Source organism: Peromyscus leucopus, chromosome 13 (assembly GCF_004664715.2).
Source record: "Peromyscus leucopus breed LL Stock chromosome 13, UCI_PerLeu_2.1, whole genome shotgun sequence".
In the NCBI taxonomy this organism is placed as follows: Eukaryota; Metazoa; Chordata; class Mammalia; order Rodentia; family Cricetidae; genus Peromyscus; species Peromyscus leucopus.
In genome coordinates, this window is record NC_051074.1 from 37,140,899 (window position 1) to 37,162,549 (window position 21,651).

General features: G+C 45.9%; 1 long non-coding RNA gene across 2 annotated transcripts; it reads left to right on the forward strand.

Annotated features, from left to right (window-relative positions):
• The first annotated feature begins 563 nt into the window (after window positions 1-563).
• LOC114709329 lies at window positions 564-17,294 on the forward strand. 2 transcript variants are annotated; one of them, XR_005092656.1, is made up of 4 exons: window positions 564-781; window positions 15,262-15,386; window positions 15,590-15,693; window positions 15,912-17,294. It is a non-coding gene; the product is annotated as an uncharacterized LOC114709329 (long non-coding RNA). The 2 variants fall into 2 exon arrangements; XR_005092657.1 differs by lacking the exon at window positions 15,590-15,693.
• Window positions 17,295-21,651: the final 4,357 nt, after the last annotated feature.

Below are 21,651 nucleotides of genomic sequence, written 5' to 3' on the forward strand. Positions count from 1 at the left end.
AAATGTATATTAAATATAATTAAAGTCTATGTTATCAAACATAACTTGAGTGGGGAAATGTATCCTACACACAGGTGTAAAGCCAATTTCACTGAAGCAAAAAAAAAAATTTTTTTTCAGAAGTTCACTCATTTCTATCAAAAGAATGAAATCAGAGAGGCTGAAACTTAAGAGGACAATGGGAATGTAAAAGCCTCGTGGCCAGCAAACGCTGGAAAAACTTAGTTTGAGTTGCCACAGGCAGCCTGAGGAAGGAGTTATAGAGGAGTCACAGTGTGTGAGGCAAGGTCACTGGCCGAGGAATCTGAACGATGCCCAGTTCAAATCAGAAGCCAAGAGACCTGGGGGGTGAGGGGGACAGAGAGACTCAACCAGCACCGGGGCCCTGGAGCCATGGATGAAGCCAGGGTAAGTGTCACAAACAGCAGCAAAACACGCTCTAAATAGCTCAGTGGGTCACAGGTGGGGAATCCCAAAAATGTGACTTTAAACCCACTTCCAAATTAAGACGAGGAGCGGCAGGACTGGCTCAAGTCCTCGATCCAGAAAGTGTCTCACTCCCTGCCTCGCCCCTTCTCACACCTCGGATGCTCCCTTCTCCGCCTATGTGACTCTGAAGTCCCCGTGTCCCAACGTAAACGCCATGTGCTCCCCCAAGAAACTTCCGGGGACCCCACTCCTGTGCCACCTCCTTTCTCCACACCCAGAAACTTGCCCTGTGTCCATGAGGATGGCACTGGGATGCAGAGAACAGAAGAAAACCTGACTTACAGCCACTTCGGTAAGCGGGTGTTTATTTTCCTCCGTGATAAGAAATCTCAAGGCAGGCAGCTGCCAGCTGCGGTTCAGAGGCCTGTGAATACAGACAATGGTATCTTGTCAACGGTCTTTGTCTCGGGCCTGTTGTCTGTGCTGGACAGTCCCCAGATAGCCTCGACTGACCCAGTCTCTCCCCACCTCCCCTTGGTACATGTAATTCTCAAAAAAGCTGTGGAATGTGTTGGGAATGTAATGGAGGTAAGGGAGCTGCCTGAAACAACCTGGACCCTGGTTCCCATCCCTGTGCAGGAATGTGGTTTCTTGAGTTAGGGAGGAACAGCCCTGAGAGTCTGCTCTCTCTCTCTCTCTCTCTCTCTCTCTCTCTCTCTCTCAGATTTATTTATTTATTTATTATGTATACAGTGTTCTGCCTGCAGGCTGGAAGAGGGAACTGGATCTCATTACAGATGGTTGTGAGTCACCATGTGGGTGCTGAGAATTGAACTCAGGACCTCTGGAGGAGTAGCCAGTGCTCTTAACCCCTGAGCCATCTCTCCAGCTCTCTCCTCTCTTTGTAGAAACAGGATATCCTGGACGCTTTGCCCAGTGAGTACCACAGAACCAGGAGTGTGAACCCAGGGCAGGCTGCCTGCTAGGATTCGTAGCTGTGCTACAAGTAAGGAATCCAGGGCTCTCTTAAGCCTTTCAGAAATGACTGGCCAGGGACCCTAGCCTGCTTTTGTCCCTTGTCACCCATCTATAAGAACCGTATCCATTTCATGTTTCTTGTTGCATATGTCTTTCAGCTCACCCAGTGTGAACAGTTGATAAAACTGCAGTTCAAGGCGCTGTGAGCAGAAATGTTTAGTCTCCCATCAGAAACCTCCTTAGGGATCGGTTCTTGGCGATTCTGCCCGCTTCACGGCCCCACGGTTGCAGCATGGCCACCCCACGTGCAGGCATCACATTTCCTGTCCAGGTGGAAGAAGGGGGAAGCAGAGCCAGCCGCTTCTCCACTTTTATCAGGAAACAGAAGTTCTCCTAAAACTCAATAGCAGAGTTCAGCTTTAAAAATAATAATAATAATAATAATAATAATAATAATAATAATAATAATAGGGTTAGAGAGATGACTCTGCAATTGAGAGCACACTGCTCTTGCAGAGGACCTGGGTTTGGTTCCCAGCATCCGTATCAGACAACTCACAGATGTCTGTAACTCCACCTTTGTCAGAGTCGGTGGGAGTCCAGCTCCAACCCGCTCCCACCTTTCGAAGGGTTCTTGGGTGGAGAAGAGAGGAATGAGGAAATATTTAGTAGGAAGATAGAAAGAGACGATAAGAAAGACAGAGACACAGGATAGCTTCACTCAGAGCTTTATTCAAAAGGACTTTTTATAATCTGCCAAGGAGAGACACAAAAGACCTCCTCCTTGCAAGATCAAAGCGCACCATACAGCCAAGTGTAGACCCTTCCAAACACCTGGTAAACACACCCCTGGCCAAATCATCCCATTATGCAACCCTGCTGGGTAAAGCAAGCTCAGATTCTCCTACCCTGAGTAAGGTCTCACTAGGTAGCCTCTGTGGGTCACCACACACCTCCAGAGTGTCTGAATCCCTCTGGCCTCTCTGAGGCTTTAACCCTCTGTGATGCATAACCCCGTACCCCCATACACGGACGCTCATAAAATAAAAATAATTTAAAATTTATCTTTATTTATTTATTGTGTGGTGGGCACGGGAATGTCATGATGCACATGTTGTCAGATAACAACTTGTAGAATTGTCAATTCTCCTCTTCCACCATCTGGAAGGACCCAGAAATCAAAGTCCAGTCTTGAGGCTTAGCAGCAAGCTCCTTTACCTACTGAGCCATCTCACCCCCCCCCCCGCCCCCTAAGTAGAGTTCTACTTTAGTCCGGGGGTGGTGATGGCGCATGCCTTTCATCCCAGCACTCGGGAGGCAGAGGCAGGCAGATCTCTGTGAGTTCGAGGCCAGCCTGGGCTACCAAGCGAGTTCCAGGAAAGGCGCAAAGCTACACAGAGAAACCCTGTCTCCAAAAACCAAAACCAAAACCAAAAAAAAAAAAAAAAAGAGTTCTACTTTAGAATTCATGGCTTTACTTTGAACAGCATCGCTGCACTGAGGATGTAGCTCAGAGGTAAGGTGTTCGTATATGTGAGGACCCAGGCTCAATCCCCAGTGCTGCAGCATTGTGGAATATTATTGCAAGATGGGTTAAATTTGTTTAGGCTGTGGAACATTTGTTTAGTGATGCAAAGATGTGTTGCATTCCTTTATGCTGCATCTGTCTAACTCTGTGAAGCTGTGTGACTGTGCCTGTCTAAAACACCTGATTGGTCTAATAAAGAGCTGAACGCCCAATAGCAAGGCAGGAGAAAGGATTGGGGGTGGGATGCTGGCAGGCAGAGAGGATAAATAGAAAAAAAGAGGGCTCAGGAATCAAGAGAGATCAGGGAGTGAGAAAAGAAGGGGCCAGTTAGTTATACAGCCAGCCACTGAGTAAGAGTGAAAGTAAGATATACAGAAGTAAGAAAAAGAAAAAGCCCAGAGGCAAAAGGTAGATGGGATAATTTAAGCTAAGGAAAGCCGGCTAAAAACAAGCCAAGCTAAAGGCAGGCACTTATAAGTAAGAATTAAGCCTTTATGTGTGCTTTATTTGGGAACTGGGTGGCGGGCCCCCCAAACGGGCAAAAGAATGAAAAACAACCAACAACACTTGCAGAAATAAATAAATAAGATCAACAACAGCACTAGCCATTACTACCTTGCGATGGACACGGAAAAGGCTGAGAATAACTCTCAGGTCAGCTTAGGAATCACGCCCTCTCTGCTCCATCAAGGCCTCGGTCACTGTACCAACCCTGCGCTGTCACATAACCCTGCGCTGACTATGTCCCCAGTGAATGTGCCGCTGCCTCCCACCCAGGCTGGAGGCCTCTGGGAAGGTTGAGCGGTGTGGCCGCAGTGGGAAATATTAAACCTGTTCCGTTCTATGATCCCCGAGATCCTCCCTTTGAAATTCACCTAGGTGGAGTGGAAAGATCCCAGCTCGTGCCTGACTAAGCATCACGAAGGGTTAAACCACTTTTATTTCAGGTATCAGGTGATCAGGGACTGCTCGCTGGCAGGAGGGTCTATTGGATGCCTTCGAGGCAATTGTGGAAATTCAGAATTAGTTCAAGCTCTCTCTCTCTCTCTCTCTCTCTCTCTCTCTCTCTCTCTCTCTCTCTCACACACACACACACACACACACACACACACACACACACACACACACAATCCCCTCGATACCCCTAGAATAAAAGCAGCAGTGACATTGTCAATGACCCAGGTGTTGGAGAAACCTTGGATGAGGCCACAGAGGCCCTTGCCTCAAGCCCCGTGATAACCGGCTCAACCTGCCGAATTGGATTTAAATCCAGTCCTTGACTGCTCATCTTAGCACGGCCCCTTCCCTACACCTAATCTCATCTTGTCCTCGGCGTGTTGAAAATGATGGCAAAGCAGCCACTGTGCAAAGGGACTCGGTGAGCGTTTTTCACATGAGAGAGTTCTTAATAAAAAGTAAAAGTGATTTAGATGCAGAAGTCTCTCCCCCTGCCTGGGTCCTGAAGGTGCAATTCCCAGCTTCAGTGGCCTGCTGTGGGAAAGGGAACAGGAGCCACCAAGCACCCACAACACTGGACAGCCAGAGTTGATGTGGGAGGTTGTAGGGTACAGGCTCATGATGGAACTTAGCATAGGACTGAGACGAGAGAGCATCATGGCCCCATGCTCACTGGCGGGTGTTGGGAAAAGAATTCAAAGTAGCAGGGTAGTTGCATTGATTACGGATTAGGAATGCTGCACACATTGTCTCGCTCAGACTTCTCAACCTCCCTAGAGTCAGGGACCATCATCACCCCATGGAAATCATTTGCGTTGACATGTCCAGATCCTAACCAATGAAAGGCCCTCAAGGAGGCCCTCCATCATTTGAGTGGTGGTAGAAACAACCAAGAGTTTTAAGTCTGAACCAACCAAAAAAGTCTGAGTTTCTGGCAGGGCCCAGTGCACTGAGATTTTAAGCTCCCCATTACAGTACCATTGAGCCCATATACAAAACCCAATCCCCAACTGATGGTGTTAGGACACGGACTTTCAGAAGTGATACGAAGAATGAAATCAGCAGCTTAATAAATGAGGTCCTTCATAGGCAAGAGTCCTGGCCTGCCTGCTTCTGCCTTGCAAGGACATAGCAAAAAAAAAAAAAAAAAAAAAAAAAAAACCACCACCCAAGAGCCAGAAAGCAGGCCCTCACCAGACACAGAATCCACTTGGCTTGGACTTTCTAGCCTGCAGAATCATGAAAAATAAATCTCTATGGTTTCTAAGGCACAGCCTGTGGTATTTTGCTACAGTAGCACACATTTGTTACATTGAGGTACACAGCGAAAGCAGAAAGGCACCTTTCTTTGAACCTGTGCGGGTGACCTGTGACACTGTGCCTCTCTCCGTGCTCATCTTCGGGGTGTAATTTGAAGCTTTTACTTATATTGTTCTACTATTAAATAAAACTTGGGAGTCAGATATCAGAGTAAAAACCTGATCCATCAGAGTAGCGGCGGAGAAGCGACCAGTGAGTGACCTCCTCTGTCTCTTTTCCCAGATCCAAAAGGGCCTCAAATCTTAATAAGCCCCTCCCTACTACTTCCTGTGTCTCTCTATGACCTGGGTCCTCCAAAACCTCTACAGCTAATTCTGGCCAGCTAGCAGCTAACTCCACACCCTCTGATTCAACATAAACTTTATTGGCAGTCTCGGGAGTGTCAGAGGGCAATCAAAATATCCCACTGCAGTCATTGATCATCCCTGCCCACCTCCCAGGGCATAGGAGCCGAAGGTGCAAACACACTGTGTGAGCACTAAGGATTCAGCAATGTAGGACAAAGAGAGGTACGACTGCTCTGAAAGAAACAAGACCCGGGGGCTGGAGAGATGGCTCAGAGATTAAGAGCACTGACTGCTCTTCCAGAGGTCCTGAATTCAAGTCCCAGCACCCACATGGTGGCTCACAACCATTTGTAATGAGATCTGGCGCCCACTTCTGCATACATAATAAATAAATAAATAAATAAATAAATAAATAAATTTAAAAAAGAAAAGAAACAAGACCCGGAAATAACTCACATCACCCTTGACTTTCCTATTTCCACTTTCATATGTGTGCTCATTGTACAGGATATGCCTGCACATGTGGGTGTGGATATGCCTGCACATGTGAGTGTGGATATGCCTGCACATGTGAGTGTGATATGCCTGCACATGTGATGTGGATATGCCTGCACATGTGAGTGTGGATATGCCTGCACATGTGAGTGTGGATATGCCTGCACATGTGAGTGTGGATATGTCTGCACATGGGTGCACTTTCATGTCTGGAGTCATCTTCCATTGCTCTTCCACCGTATTCAATGAGGCAGGTCTCTCAATCAACCCAGAGCTCACTGATACAGCTAGTCACGTTAACCACCTTGCTCTGGCTGCCCCGACTCTGCCTTCTGAGACTGAAATTACAGGAGGGCGGCCACTCTCAACAGGCATTTACATGAGTTCCAGGGATTCAAACTGCGGTCCTCAGGATAGTATGGCAAGCGCTAAACCGTCGAGCCATCTCGTCAACCCAGCACTTGTTATCCATAGAGGAAAACAGAGCTCCTTCCATACAGAGGGCTATCTTGCAGAGGCCGGCCCTCAGTCTTCTTAACCATATATGAGTGGGACAGGCCAGGAGAACTTCCAGAGTCCCAACTAGAGAGGGACAGGATTCCCACCCCCACCCTCCAATGGGGCTGAGGAACCAGCATATTACAGCTGGTTCAGAAGAACCCTCTCCACCCCACCCCCACATCCACCAAGCAGGGCTGCCGGTTCTGGAGTCTGTGAGCCAGAGTCCACTGTGGAAGGAAGACATTCAGAAAACACCAATCAGGGTCTCTGACAGTGGCCGTATCATAGGAGCAACAGGTGGCAATTGACTTCAGGGGATCGAATCACCAGGAAGCAAAGCTCTGATGAATGAACCTCAGATAGGCAAGGCCCCTGAGAGCCTCAGCCCCAGAATGTCTCTTACCACCGCTGTGTCTTTGTATGCTTGCCGCTGCCATTTTTCTCTGGTATCTGGCCTGGTGTGAATGGGTGTGGGGAGATCCCCACTGCCTGTAATGTAGTGTGATTATCTCATGGAAATATCCCATTCTACTGGGCACTTTCGGCTGTAGATTATTATGAAGATTATTTCCTCCTAAGCTGAACTGTTTAACTAAAGCAATGATTTTTTACAATAATAATGTTAGTTTAAATAGGATTCTGATGAATGAGGGTCTTTAATAAATATAGTAAGGGATTATGAGAGAGTTTAGCTTAGTGGGAAAACTAATATAGGTAAAAGAAAGATATGGTATTGCCCCAACCCCTGATAAAGCAGGGGCTGCAGAGGATAGAAAATCAGAATAAGGAAATGTCACATAGCTAGTCTCTCTTTAGGAGCCACATAGACTGTGGCTTAGGTTAATGATTAAGAAAAACAAATGAGTCCCAGAAGCTAGGTTAGCTCAAGTTCTTTTAATCTTAATGTTGAGAGATGTGCTCACAGGTTTCAGTGTGCATCATAGCTAAAAAAGCTTAAATTAACTTAAGTAACAGTGTGGTGCACATGTCTTTAATCCCAGCACTCAGGGCAGAGCCAATCTCTGTAGTTCGACCAGCCTGGCTACAAAGTGAGTTCCAAAACAGCAAGCTACACAGAGGAAAAAAACAAAAAAAAAGAAAAAAGAAACTAAGGTTGGATTAGATGGTTTCTAATGCTTTGAGGTAAAAGGTCTTAAAACGCAATTTAAAGGTATACTTTTAATAGCTGAGTGAGGGACTCGTTGGGGTCAAGAATCAAGAACAATGAAAGCCTGTTGCTGGTTGGCATATCTTTCTTGCTAAGATGGTATAGTGATTAATTCCTTGTGCCCATTTCTGCCCTTGGCTTCCCACATTAAAACAAAAAAAACAAACAAACAAACAAAAAAAAACCCCGAAACTGTTGATGGGGCTGGAGAGATGGCTCAGAGGTTAAGAGCACTGGCTATTAATTCCAGAGGTCCTAAGTTCGATTCCCAGCACCCACATGGTGGCTCACAACCATCTGTAATGTCTTCTGGCCTGCAGTGCAGACATATGTGCAGGCAGAACACTGCATACATAATAAAGAAAGAAAGAAAAATTTAAAAAAAATGTTGATGAGTGGGTATGCACCTGAGGATTTAAAATAAAGCTGGCTGATTCTTTTTCATATATAAAGTTTAGATCTGTGGTTCTTTTAAGATTCCTTATAAGATTACCTTTTGAGATAAATAATAAAGTAATTGGTCCTTTCTTTGCAACTGCAAAATGCAGCCCGCCAGCAGAAGAACTGGCTGAGAAAAACACCCTGCCTGCTGACGCTCTGTTAATCTATAACAAGTTGTTTGGGTATGGATGTATGTGGGTTCTTGGGACAACGTGTTTTTCACCTGTAATATGTAAAATGTTTAATCATGTAAGGGGTATGGAAAACATGCTGGTTTGTTTGTTTGTTTGTTTGCTTTTTCTTGTGTTCACTGTAATCATTCACTTGAAAAAATAGAATGTAACCACATTGTAATATTTGTATTGCTTGGAAGATTTTGCTGGGGTATATAAGCTGTAAGGGAACAAACAGACATGAGAGAAGGAAAGATGTGGAAAGAAAGCTAGAAGGAAAACATCAAGAGAGACGAACAGGAAATATCAGGGTAGAAAAACAGGCCAGAAAAGGAACAGAGTAGAACTAATAACAGTAAGAATAACAAAATGAAGAACTAAACTTCGACCCTCAGCAAAGTCCTCGGTGTCTGTTTGTCCAGTCTTTTGCCTGCATCTCTACCGCCTCCTCAGTTTCTCTGACCTACTGAAGGCTTGCCATTCATCAGCACTCTAGAAGAGATCCTGACATGTTGGAGGGTGTGTGTGTGTGTGTGTGTGTGTGTGTGTGTGTGTGTGTGTGTTTCCCTTTTTCACCAGCCCCAGAGGATTAAGTTCTACTCCCTCAGATAGAAAAGTCAAGTTGAGTCATAGTCCGGCAACTCTGTGGCTCTTCTTCAATCCCTGAGCTGCTAGAGGCTGAACCTCACGGCAGCAACAGTTCTCCGTGAGTGGGTGGCAGGACAGCACACATCTCCCACTTTTGACAGAGTAAGGACTCAGGTTCTCACCCCATAAACAGTATCTTTCTCGCAACACTGATGGCAGGGCCAGGCCTCCACAAAGACCATCAGAATGGCCTCCACCACTGGAGCTACCTCCACAGGAGTGTTCCCCACATGCCACCACTGTTACAACACACCGTTATCCAGCGAAGGAAACTGTTTCTCAGAACGGCTGTCACTGCCTCAAGATCACATCAAGCGAAACTCAGACCCACCTAATTCCAAAGCCACACAGCAGGCACGTGTAACCTAGAGTCCGCAGACCTCTGAGGGCTCCATGGGCAGCAGGTGGAGGTCAGAACTACTGAAGGAAAGAATTACACATGGATCTAGTGGCCTAACCAGGGTGAGGGAGGCAGTGGGAATCCTTGGACCCTCGGGGGAGAAAGTCATTTCGTCACTCAATTATTTAAAAGTTGATGGTGTGTGGCGGTCATAAAAGCAAGACCAACTTCAATGTTATTATCATTTGTAAACTGGCTACAGACCATGAACCCCCTTTTAACCACTAAATAAAATTCCACATCTCTGTCTGTTATGAGTGTAAGTACCCAAAACACAGAGAAATACTCATAGTATCTCATAGAGGTCACAGGTTTTATACCACATCATAGATATTTTGTATCTCATTGTAGCTTGTATTGCCTGTGTGATCATACCTGTAGGAATCATGGATGTTTGTGGCCTATCAAGTTATTTTGCTTCAAAACATGGTGATTATACTATTTCTGGGATGGGTGCATGTTCACTGTCAAATTAACCGGGTCTAGAATCATCTAGAAGAGGGCCTCGGGGCATGCCTGCGAGGGATGACCTTGATAGGTTCACTGACATGGGAAGACCCACCCTAACTCAGGGCAGCACCATTCTCCCTGGGCAGGGGAATCCTGGACTGTGTGAAATGGAGAAAGAGCTGAGCGTTGGCTTGCATTCATCACCCTCTGTTTCCTGGTTACCGTGGTGACGTGACGGCTGCTTTAGGCTCCTGCTGCCCTTGCCTGCCTTCCCTGCCAAGACTGTACCTTGAACCCTGACTCAGATAAATCCTTTCTCCCTTCGGTTGCTTTGGTCAGGGCCTCTGACTACAGCAATTGGAACAGAACTAGGAACAGAACTAGGGTGATCACTAACCTTTGTTTATGCACCATGCTGCGGCTGTTACTATTCACAGGCTTGTTTTCGTTTTTGGAACCAAGGTGATCACTAATCATTGTTCATAGATGATGCAGAGGCTGTGACCGTTCACCACAGACTTTCTTTCTTTCTTTCTTTCTTTCTTTTTTTCCAGTTTTCGTGTTTGGAAAATTCTGTTTTGCTTACAATCCTATGGTTGTAAAAGAGATCCCCAGATTCTCCCAGAGACACAAAAAAGACAGAGTGCCTGCCACTCAGTGTCTTAAGTGAGCATATGGTACCTATCCTGGGAATAGTCAAATCTTTGTGCTATTTCACTTTACATGTGTCTTCTTTCTCCCAAATAAACTACAGTTCTCAAAAGCATGAACTGAAGTTTATAGTTCATTTCTTCCGTAGACGCTTAAAAAATAGTCAGTCGACCACTGTTTGTTGATTGACTAGCTGATAGAAATCCTTCAAGTGCCAATGATCTAAAGCTGGTGTTACCCCCAATAACTAGAAGAAAAACCATAGGCAGGAGGAATCAGACCCTCTGGGTAGTTGACTATCCTAGGGATGAGGTCCTGGAGCTTGCTTCTTTGACTAAATATAGCTGGGGGGGGGGGGTCCATTGGAATTTTCCATCAAGACTCATAGGTTAGGGCCCAGTGCCCAAATGCCATGGGAACTGAGCAGATTCCAAGCTGAGAAAATAACCTTGTACAAGCTGGCATTGTTTTTGTACACTCTGGATGCCATATGAAATGATACCAAGCAGCCTGGGAATGCAGGTATTTGTAAAGAGCTCCACCCTCGTGGAACCTCAGTCTCTAAAATTAGGGAGCTGGAGAGGTTCCCAGGTGCCGTTGAAATCAAGAGATTCTGACTGGGAATGTAGTTCAGTGGGCAGAGTGCCCGCCTAGCATGAGGCCAACAGTGTGAGACTGTATAAACCAGGCGTAACAGTGCTGCAAGCCTGTAATCCCAGCACTCAGGAGATTAAGGTAGGAGGATCAGGAGGGGGCTGGGAGGCTGTACTCATTATCTTTGTTGTATAAAAGACACCCGGGTCACCGGCTCCAGGGGAATCCCAGGTAGGACAGCCCTTCTCTCCTCTTGAATGCCTGGAACTCCCAAGATGCCTCTGAGCTCACATGGCTGATACTACACCTGCAGACCAGCCAGAACCCCTATACATGGCCTCTCATAGGATGGCTGCTGAGCTCAGGGAGAAAGCCTCCATGGCGTGGTGGTCTGGAGAGTGAGCCACGAAAGGATATCACGTGGAAACAGCGGTTTTTCTAACTCAGTCCTTGCCCACTCTGCCCAGAACCAAGAGAAAGGGTCCTGATTCCACCCTCTCTTAACAAGAGCACCCCAGGGATTTTTGGAGCCGCCTTCCCTAACTCCCCAAATAAACATAAATTACTCCCAAGTTTGAAGCTTCTATCCAGAGTCACTGGTATAATAGGCAAGGGCTGTTCTCTGACCTGGGTGCAGCGTGTGACCCCAGCTGGCAAGTATCCCTCTTGCCCCAAGTGGAGCATCCTGGCGTAGCCTCTGCTGAAAGCCCTTTACAGATGAAAAGAACTCTCTTGTCAGTCTTAGCTCTGCCAGCCATCCTGAACAGCTCTTCACCTCCGAGTCACCCTCCAGCAAAAACCTGCTCTCACAAAGCGAGCTCCACATGCTTGTTCCTCTATTAAGATGTATCGTTCACAAACCCGGCATCCCCTTCAAAACACCCTCAGCTGTCACTTACATAAGAGAACTTGGCAAAACAGACGGAGCAAGCCAGGGGTGCCTTCGCCTGGGGCAGTGTATGCTAATGTCTTGGCACAGGCACCTTGAACCACTTTGCTTCCCAGTGAAGTTCCGTCAGCTGCAAAGTTCGAGATCAGGAAATGTGGAGACGCAAAGCTGTTCCTTTTCTTCCTCCCGAAGATAAAACCACCTTCTTGTTAATTGAATGGTTGGTGGGAAATCTGGAGAGCAAATCATCCAAGTCAGTGGGGAGGGTAAGCGGATGCTGCCTGGGGAAAGGTTTGCCTCCTCTTGCTGTGATGAAACACCCTGACCAAAAGCGACTTTTGAGAGGAAAGAGTTTCTTTCCTCTTACACTTCCAGGTCACACAGTCCATCCCTGAGGGAAGTAAAGGCAGGAACTCAAGAGAGGAGCTGGAAGCAGAAACCATGGAGGGATGCAGTTTGCATTCTCTGGCTTCCTGTCTCTGGCTCACTCACGGCCTCATGCTCCAGTTAGCTTTCTTATACAGCCCATGTCCACCTTCCTAGGGATAGAACCACCCACAGTGGGCACCCCTACACACATCCACCAACACTCAAGACGATCCTTCACATACGTGGCCACAGGCCCATCTGATCTGGACAATCCCTCAACTGAAGTAGGCTTTGTCAAGTTGAAAGCAAAAGCTAGCTAGAATATACACACAGAAAGAAAGGATGGGATACTTGGTATGTGGAAGGGAAAGGTTTTGGGGGAGAGGAGAGAGTACACACAAAGTGAGGAGGCAGGAATGTGCCTGGTGTCCCCAGAGCTTCTGGAGATGGCTGGTCTACTCAGAGGGGAGGATTTGGGGATTTGTACTTGAGAACTGTGGGACCAGTTAAGTATTCCATTTGTCCAGAACAAGACCACACACACACACACACACACACACACACACACACACACACACACACACACAAAGGCATAGGACCCAGGGTAGACTGTACCTAGCAACTGACCCCTTTGCTGTCAGTGATTGGGCCAGGCGTGGGCAAACAAAACCAATCACAGCCCCTTTGGTTTCAGGACTAGTTCCAGCTGGAGTTGGCAGGAAGAATTCCTCTCTCCCGCAGCGACTCTGCAGGGGCCCAAGAGTCTCCATTCTCTGGGCTGAGTAACTCTAAACTCCAACCTCCTCATCGGCTTTGTGAGTTCTCCACGAGCTCCTTGGCCAGGCTCCACTTCCTCATGAGTAAGATGAGTATAACCATGCAGAGGCAGAAGAGTGGGGTGGAAAAGGAGGGTCGGGGGTGTCAATGACAACTGTCCCCAACCACTACACCCCCAAGGGCGACAGGTAAGGAACAGAGGATGCCAGAAGAAAGCCTGAGGTTTCCAGCAGGGAAAATCAGGCACTGTGGAAATGCTCATAAAAGCTCAGTGCTCTAAAGGGACGGTGCCATTGAGTTATCCAATCTTCCCCGGCTGTCTGATCCACACCCTTGCCCGCATGTGCTCTCATCCTGAATAAACTGTGTTTCTACCACTATCCATGTATACCTGGGCCAATCCTTTGTTCCAGGAAATGCCAGCAGGGGCCGCTAGACTCCAATATCTACCTATTTGAATACCTTATAACTGTAAGTCTGTTATATGCTTAGAATAGTATTGGCCCTTCCTAAGGGCTCAGTAGGCAGCTCTTACTTTCAAGATGGCATCCCAGAGCTGCTGACACCGTAAAAGCTATGTTAGAAATCAGCCAACCAGAGAGACTGTGTCCTTGAACCAGAGGGAGTCTGTCCTCAAATGGACTCCTCGAGGATGTCAGTCCTCAAATTAAATCTTCACAGAATATGGTCCTGAGCACCCGGCTTTTCTGCAACTTGATCACAGGAGTCAATAAATTCTCTCTCTCTCTCTCTCTCTCTCTCTCTCTCTCTCTCTCTCTCTCTCTGTCTGTCTTCTTATTAATAAGTTTTTACTCTTTTTAAGTTTTTGTGGTTTTGTTTTTAAAGATGTATTTATTTGCTTTTTATGCATACAGTTTTATGGCTGCATATATACCTGCAGGCCAGAAGAGGGCATCAGATCTCATTATAGATAGTTGTCAACCACCCTGTGGTTGCTGGGAATCGAACTCAGGACCTCAGGAAAGCAGCCCTTAACTCTTAACCACTGAGCCATCTCTCCAGCCCCTATTTTTATTCTTTAAATTCCCCTTTTGTAAGTGTAAGCAGGTTCAAGTGCAGTTTCTGCAAATGGTATCTTAAAAGTATTTGACTAGCACTGTTTCTAAAAAGCAAAATTTTGTTCAGAAACACACCTGTGATGTATTCCCCTAATCACACAATCTGTTTATTGAAACAATGGCAAACTCTTCTGTGTTCCTTTGTTGTTTCTTTTTCCTAATATTACCTGCTGAGCTCCAAGAATTCAAGTCAAGCTGGAAGAGATTCCAAACAGAGGGAGTGGGGAAGTCTGACTGGACATGATGAGTCACGTATGGAGAAAGTGACAGAGTCCGGCAATGTCTTGGAGCCCCCAATTCTAAGAACCTCCTGGAACTTGCAACCCTGCTCCCCAGGGACAATGAGAGGTCAAGTCAGAACCTGGGCTCTAGATCTCAAGTCATAAGCAAAGTCAAAGGCAGAAGAAACCCAACTGAAAAATCAAGAGAAAGAGAAGACCTGCTCTCCCCACGCCACCCAGCATGGCTGTGGAGAATGACGTCATTAACGTCCATGTCACCCAGCTGGGGAGAAGGAAGCCGTTAACGTCCATGTCATCCAGCTAGGGAGAATGACGTCATTAACATCCATGTCATCCAGCATGGTTTCAGAGAATGAAGCCATAGACACAAAGAAGAAAAAGCTTTAGAGTTATCTGCAACAAGCTTTGACTCTTATCAGCAAGTCAAAGAGAGTCAAGTTCAAATGAATAGAACTGCATGGTGTGCTAATCCCAGCAGAAGCATAGGCAGGTGGATCTCAAGGCCAGCCTGGTCTACATAGCGAGCTCCAGGACAGCCAGTCTATACAGAGAGGTGCTGTCTCAAAATAAATAAATAAATAAATAAATAAATAAATAAATAAATAAATAAATAAATAAGTAGAATTCAATAGGGGGCTAGCTATAAAAATGGATATATGAAAATCAATACCTTCTTCTACACACACACACACACACACACACACACACACACACTGATTTGAAAATATAATGAAAGAAAAAAATTCCATTTAAATAGCCAAATATATTCCCCCCCAAAAAAAATGTAAGACTAAGCCTAATAAAAATATGCAGGATCTATCTATATGATGTTTTAAAATGTTTAAATTCTAATGAGATTCTTCACAAAACTTTCAAAACCAACAGATGACAAGGCGGAGTGGGAGAAATGCCTTATGGTGCCCAAGAATAGAGATGAGAGAAGACAGAAGAAAGAGAATATGAAAAGGCACAACCTGCCTGTCCTCTGGACTCACTAAGTATGGCTGCAGGTGAGTCCCTGGACCTGGGGTCGGGCACGGGCAGGGAGGAGCCCGCCGGCCAGCCTGCCCTCAGAAACCGAGACAAAACAAGCCTCCCACCCCGGGTGCCTTGGTTCCCTGCTTCCTCCTCCAACTTTAGGGGTCACAGACAAGCTCAGCCCACAGGTCACCCTGCTGGTGTGTGGGTTACAGTGGCCGAAGTTATTTTTCAGGAGTCTGGAGGAAACACCACCCAGGGATAACCATCAGTCCTTCACTTGGGCCTGAGAAGTGAATTTCTGTCATCAAAGGGCCAGATCTTCACCCTCAGATCTCAGTAATGCTGCCATTTTCTGAACACACGCCCTGGGAGATGTGACATTTGAGCACACATGCCCAGAGAACAGGATACCCCATTTCTCCTTCAGTCCATCACCTTTCCTCATGCCTTAGAACACCCAGCTTCTTAAATCCACAAATACCCTTAAACTCTGCATTTCAGGGGCGGCGGTGGGGGGCGGGCAGATTTACACTCACTCTCCTATCTCCATGCAGGAATAAACTCTCTTTTGCAAAACTCAGCTCTTCGGTGATCTGCAAACTGTGCTGAGAGCTTGGCCCGGTAACACTACCATCCACTACCTCTGATCCTCGCCTCTGTAGGGATGGTACCACCGTAAGGGTCCCCAAAATATATAAGGGCATCCCTGGGAACAAAGCAAAGAGGCACGGCAGAGCACGGCTGTGAGAAGCACCTTCGCCTCCCACTGAATGAAAATCAGACCCAACTCAGCTCCCAGGTCACAAACTGAATTCACTCTGGTGAACTTACATCTTGCTCCCAACTTCCCCGCGCAGGAGAAGAAACCCAAGGCAAAGACCCACGTGTCCAGGTTCCTGAAGCTCAATTTCGACAAACCAAGTACCAAGTCAAATAATGATGGTGATAATATTATTAACAAATGAATTAAGAGATGCTGCACAAATGTCGTGTTATTCTAAATGAGATCAAGGCAAGAATTTAAGGCCCTTTTCCCTCCACAACACTCAGTGGACAACTTAATAAATTCATATCTGCTTGTTGGATATTAAAGAGTAATTTCTCATTCTGATCCAGTTGCCTGGAAACCCCTGCCTCCGTTCACCTCTTTGAGCTGAAGATAACTGGTATGCTCTTTTAAATCTCAGGTATCAGCTGGGAAGGTAGAGGCATAAATCATCGCCTTTCACTAATCTCACAGGCGAAAGCAGTTCATCAGTCATTAATTTTTCTCCCTTCTGCACTGACTTGGGACGTGTCTAGACTAGACAGAATCGTAGCGGGTAGGGGACTAGGGGACACCTATTCTGGCCTGTGTTTTCACCTGGAAAATATGACAAGAGGGATTTGATTATCCCAAAATCCTGAGATCTACTGACCTCTGCTATGGTCTGAATGTACACACACACACACACACTCTCACACATACACACACACACACACACACACACACACACACTCATATGCTAAAACGTAACCACTGTGTACGTAAGAATTGGAGACTGTTTAGAGGTGATTAAATCATGAGAAAGCAGGGTCTTCATGAATGGGCTTAGTGACCATTTAAAAAGGGTACATGAATGAACCCAGAGGACATTAAATTAAAAGGATACATCAGGAATAGAAAGACAAATTAGGGAAAAGCATTAAAAGTTGAACTTGGGCCAGCAAGGTGGCTCACTGGGTAAAGCACTTGCCACCGAGTCTGATGACCTGAACTTGATCGACAGGACCCACAAACCCAGGGACAGTTCCCACAAGTGTTCCTCTGACCTCCACACAGACATCATGGCACACTCACACATACATACAAACATAGTTACATAATGCATACATACCTGTAACTTTAATAGTCTTTAAAGTTGCTCTCTTAGAAGTGAAGAACAGAATAATGAGTACCAGAGCTAGAGAAGGATGAAGTATGGCGGGGGGGGGGGGGGGTGAGGCTAGAGAACAGGTACCAAAACAAGTGAGGAAGAAGATAAGTTCTAATGTTCCAAAGAAGGGGGGGAACTATTTTACAACTGAATATCATTTGTAATTTGCTGCATATTTTAAAATAGTCAAAAGATCAGATTTTCAATGTTCTCAACACAAATAAATGTGAAATGTTTAAGGTTGTGGAAATACTGATGACCCTGACTTGATCTTTACACACACACATACATGTATACAGATACAACACTCAAACACTCACGGTCCTGGTCAGATTTGTTAGTTAGTTAGTTTGTTTGTTTGTTTTTGTCTTGTTTTGTTTTGTCATGTCAACTTGACACAAGCTAGAGTCATCTACAAGGAAATCTCAACTGAGAAAATGTCCCTATCAGACTGACTTGCAGGCCAGCCTGTGGGGCGTTTTCTTGATGAATGATTGGCATGGAAGGGCTCAGCCCACTGTGGGTGGTACCATCCCTGGGCAGGCGGTCCCAGCTGAGCAGGCCGTGGGGAGTAAGCCAGTCAGCAGCACTCCTCTGCTTCAGTTCCTGCCTCTAATTCCTGCTCTGACTCCCCTCAAGGATGGACTGTAATCTGTGAGGGGAAATAAACCCTTTCCTCCACAAATTGACTTTGGTCACTGTTTTATCATAGCAATGGAAACCTAACTAAGAAACCACTATAACCCATAATAAGTCTGCATAATTTTTTTTTTTTTTTTTGGTTTTTCGAGACAGGGTTTCTCTGTGTAGCTTTGCGCCTTTCCTGGATCTCACTCTGTAGACCAGGCTGGCCTCGAACTCACAGAGATCTGCCTGGCTCTGCCTCCCAAGTGCTGGGATTCAAGGCGTGCGCCACCACCGCCCGGCCAGTCTGCATAATTTTAAAGAGAGAGAGAAGGAGAGGTGAGAGGTTACTATTTATTCTCTCTTGCCCCATCTCAGATTTCTCAACCTTCAAAACTATAAGAAATAAACATCTGTTGTTTATTAATTACCCAGTCTAAGGCATTTTGTTATAGCAGCCTGAATGGGCTAATGCACACACACACACACACACACACACACAACATTCACACACACACACACACACACACACACGCATACTTTCATCCTTTCATCACAGAACAAGCTGACCTTGTGCGTGTGTGTGCGTGTGCGTGCGTGTGCGTGTGTGTGTGTGTATGTGTGTGTGTATGTGTGTGTTTGTGTGTGTGTGTGTCTTGGGATGCCTGGCCCAACAGAACTCTGTCCCTTTCCCATCTCTGTCGCGCATTTTCATCCGAACCTCCTTGTTCTCTCAGGCAGCTATTGAGAGCTTTTCACTCATTTACCAGGTAGATCTTTTTGAAGTTCTCATTTAAAATAATTTGATATTCAAGCAGCAGTATGTGTGTGGTTGAAAGTCATGAAATTATTCATCAGAAAGCCCTCTTTCTTTCTCCCGGATAGCAAGTGAAGTGTGCGGCAGTTCCCCCGAGCAATGCTCGCTGCCTGGAAAACCTTTTTTCTATGGCGATGCTTTGCCACCATCACTAAATTGAGTTATTCCGACAGCCTTTGATGCACTGTGCTCCCCCCACCCCACCCCCAGCATACATATGAAGGCTGAACAGCAACATAATTTAATTCTTCAAGATTTGCTTTTTAATCACCAGGGTGGTTCTTGTGGGGTCCAGAAAGTTGACCCCATTTTCTCGAGTAGAAATTGACTTAGGTCAAATCATTCCTGGAATTTGAATTAGGTGTTTTGCTCCTTATCGGCTTTAACTTCAAGCTTCATTTTCCAGCAGCTGGGAACATCTGTGCTGCCTCTGAATCCCAGATGATTTGAGGAAACCAAATGTGGACAGAGAAGCTATTCACAACTTGCTGGGTTCTATTGGCAGAATTCTTCATTATGCTCTGAATTGGTGTCGAGGTACAATTGTGTTAGATGTCTGAATTCTCTTTACAAAAGGAAAATGAGACAATTACCAAGGACTTGGAATGTAATCAAAACGGCACAGCCATTTTACTGTTGAATAAGAAATCTTCCTGTAAACACTATAGCATGTTATCTCAGGGAGGGGAAAATATTTAGCATGTGGGGAATCGATTAAAAACAGTCATGGGAAGGTAAGAGACTTTCTCGATTCACATATGGGCCGACACGACGACGACGACGACGACATTATTGTCTGATTATTTATTCATTGAGGAAGGAACAAATGCATCTATTGCCAATAAAGCACCCCACCTGTGCCACCAAAGTGTTTCTCCAAACAGAAATTGATCCTCAATCAGAGAAAGAGTCACAGAATTGCCAAGAGCCTGCCTAGCTGGTACAAATGCAGATCAAGGATCTAGAAGAAATCGGGATGATTAGGCCATACCTCCTGCTTCTCAGACAGGCCCAGGCCAGAGCTGACACAAGCTGTACAGGAGTGTCCTACCAGGAGCCCCAGAGGGAATATTCTAGAGGTCCAAGGTATAAAGTTATGGAAACAGTCTGCCTCTGAGGCCTCCTGACTCTGGGCAGTTCTGCTCTCATTGTTTAGGACAATGAGAAAGCTGGTGCCTGGAAAGGGGTCGTGGAGCTGGGTCACCTGCTCACCATTTCTGGCAATGACCAGGTGCCCATAGTCCAACTTCCTGAATGTCATGTGACTCCCCCAAGAGCCCTGGACTCATGAACACTGTTCTGACTGTTTCTCTGAGACTGAGACCCTCCGTTCCCAGACAGGGTGATTATATGATCATGGGGACAGAGAGAATGTGAGCAGGAGAGGGGACCAGTTGTCAGACACCTCGTGGTTTGGCTGTGTGGCCACAAATGGAAAGACAGAAATAGAGCTAAGTGGAAGGCAGAGACCACTTCCTGGAGAAACATCACGACTTGCATGTAAAGTTGTCCACGGCATCCTCAAGCTAGGAGTTTGTGACAGAAGCTTCTCCAAGCAGGATGGCCCATTTGCCGCTTCCCAGGCTCCCCTTATTTGTGGCCCGCTTTCAAAACCATTGCCTTCTTCACTTCCCATTCGTCACTACTATTTTCTTAATATTCTCCCTTAGATCATCTGACATTTTATTTAATGTGGCTTTCAAAGAAAAAGACTTCCTGTCACCGTTATAAAGTGAAATCCACTTTCTCTGGCCTATGAATGTGAGATTCAAAGTCACCATAAAGATAAATATAATTCCAGGCATAGTGGTGCATGCCTTTAATCCCAGTATTCATGAGGCAGATGAGATGATCTATCAGAGTTCAAGACCAGCCAGGCCTACACAGCAAGCTCCAGGACAGCCAGAGTTACATAATAGAGACAGCTTGTCTCAAAGATAGATAGATAGATAGATAGATAGATAGATAGATAGATAGATAGATAGATAGATAGATAGATATTAAAATAAATATATAAAAATTAAAAACAGCATGATAGCATTCTAGCTATCTCAAAACTTATTTCGAGGCTGGAGACATGGCTCATCAGTTAAGAGCACCTAGGACCCAAGTTCTGTTCCCAGCATCCTATACCCCATCCAACTCATCAATCTCTGGTCAAGAGCAGCCTAACAAAAGGCAAATGTCCTAGACCAAGTTCACAGCTAAGGGTAGGTCTAAAGTCAGGCAGGTGGGCACCTATAGCCTTGGCACCCAAGAGGCTGAGGTAGACGGATAGCTGGAGCCAGAGAGGTCAAGGCCACCCTGAGAAACATAACGAGAACCCATATCTAAATAAACAAACAAACATAGGGACAGGACTAAGACTCACTATACCATGACCTTGACAAAGCAGGCCCTGCTGTCAAGGTCAATCTAATCATCACCTTCAAGTATTTCCATTACAGCTCACCTGTCCTGTCTGTTTCTAGGTGGATTCTGCTTGCTGCTCAGCTTCTTGACCAAAAGCCACAGTCCTTCTTAAAGGATGGGGACACATTACAAGGAGCTTGAACTGAATTTTCAGTTTCACCACCTTCAAACCTTACTTATTGCACAATTCCTGAAAGAGAGAAGAAAGACATCCTCCCCAGCTGCTGCAACCCCTCAGGAAAACTTGGAGGGCGAAGGGCGGGGGAAGAGAGAGCTATGACCCCAGCCTAGAGATCTGATTGAAGAGGCAATAGCAATCCCAAGCATTATAAAATTATCGACTGAAGAGGGACCGCCAGTAATTGCTCAAGCCAGGGCTTGTGACTTAATACACTCATGTTTGGTTTAGTTAATAGTTCAATTCCAAGAGGTTATGATTGTAAATCTCAGGGCTGCAGGCTTAGCTCTAATTTGCAGTTCAGGACTGTCTGTGGAGTTGCCATTTACTGTCAATTTTCCCTGAGA